The 1,901-nt window shown below is 35.5% G+C and overlaps 1 pseudogene; it reads left to right on the top strand.

Annotated features, from left to right (window-relative positions):
* The first annotated feature begins 753 nt into the window (after positions 1-753).
* LOC124959158 (olfactory receptor 8K3-like) lies at positions 754-1,680 on the top strand (annotated as a pseudogene).
* Positions 1,681-1,901: the final 221 nt, after the last annotated feature.

Genomic DNA, 1,901 nt, shown 5'->3' with positions numbered 1-1,901 from the left:
ATTTCCAATGTGATCTGTCACAGTTCTCCACTCATACATCTACCACGTTTATACATCATGTATCTACAGTTTCATCACTACCACCTTTGCAAACATGGTACTTAAAAGACTGTGCATTAAAATAGGAAAATGTTTGCATTTTTGAAATTTATTATTAGAAATGTTTATTGTGTGATTATCATATATATATAATTTTATATTTACATTTAAATTAGTAAATAAAGGTTTATATGTCATTATAATTATATAAATAACAAGTGGAAAACTTTTGGAAAAATATAAAAGTAGGACAACCATTCATCTAACAAAAAAAAATTTTATATATCCATGTACATACATCTGTGTCACTGCTTGCCTATTGATTTATTGGATTTCTCAACCTTGCAAAAATTTTATGATACACTTATTGAAAGGAACTGAATATGGTATATAGTAGGTTGGTTAGGAACTTAACTGACTTCTACAAATTAAATGATAACAGCAATTCACCTCTCAATTATCACAATGAAAATACCTCTAAATTGGAAAAATACTCTGGTAAATCAAATCACCCAAGATAAGAGTAACTGTACTAGGTTTATCTCTCATTTTTATATTTTTGTTTGTGAAAAGAATTTAATTTTAAATATTCTAAATTTGAAAGTTTGAATGTATCTTGTTTATACTAGCCTTGCATAATATATGTTCCCCATGCAGTAAATCTATTGACTTTGTTACTATGTCTTTCCAGAATAGGCTTTTAAATACAACTGAATGGAAAAACATGTCACAGTGGTGTGTGAATTCATTCTGAAGGGGATCACCTCACATCCTGTGCTGCAGGCTCCACTGTTTGGACTCTTCCTCATCATCTACATGAGCACACTGGTGGGAAATTTGGGCATGGTCATCCTCACCTAGGTGGACCACAGTCTGCAAACACCCATGTACTTTTTCCTGAGACACCTGACTCTCAGTGACCTTAACCAAGGTCTACAGCTGTAGGCCCCAAAATGTTGGTCAATTTTGTGGTGGATCAAAATGCAGTCTCCTATTATTTTTGTGCTACACAACTAGCTTTCTTTCTTTTGTTCATTTCTTGTGAACTTTTTATTCTCTCTGCCTATGACCACTACATGGCCATCTGTAACCCTCTTCTCTACACTGTCATCATGTCTCAGAGGGTGTGTTGGTTGTTGGTGGCAATGCCCTATCTCTACAGTACTTTTTTCTCTCTTCTAATCACTATAAAGATTTTTACTTTGCCCTTCTGTGGCTACAATGTCATTGTCATTTCTACTGTGACAGTCTCCCCTTGTTATCTTTGCTCTGCTCAAACACACATGAAATTGAAGTGATAATTCTGATCTTGGCAGCTTTTCATCTGCTTTCCTCTCTTCTGATTATCCTGGTGTCCTACCTGCTCATCCTCATAGCCATCGTCAGGATGAAGTCAGCTGAGGGCAGGCGCAAGGCTTTCTCCACCTGCGGATCCCACCTGACTGTGGTCACTGTGTTCTATGGGACTTTGATATTTATGTATGTGCAGCCCAAGTCCAGTCACTCCTTGGACACTGATAAAGTGGCTTCCATACCCTTGTCATCCCCATGTTGAATCCCTTGATCTACAGTTTGAGGAACAAAGATGTAAAGCATGCTCTAGAGAGGACATGGAAAAAGAGATGGAATATTTTTCCTTAAAAGTTGCATACAATTTGAGCCACACAAATCACACAAATACCTGCACTGTATTCTTTAAGAATGTGTAGAATGCAGAAAAATGTTATATTTAAAGAATGATCTTCTTAGTTCTAGTCAAATATCTCAATACTATAAATATGTAAGTGAACAAAATGGCAAAATACATTGCTTTACTTGATGAAAAGAAATGAATTGCAAACATGATAAATCAGTAAATGCTG

This window comes from Sciurus carolinensis, chromosome 11 (assembly GCF_902686445.1).
Source record: "Sciurus carolinensis chromosome 11, mSciCar1.2, whole genome shotgun sequence".
In the NCBI taxonomy this organism is placed as follows: domain Eukaryota; kingdom Metazoa; phylum Chordata; class Mammalia; order Rodentia; family Sciuridae; genus Sciurus; species Sciurus carolinensis.
This window is presented reverse-complemented; position numbering and strand designations above follow the sequence as displayed.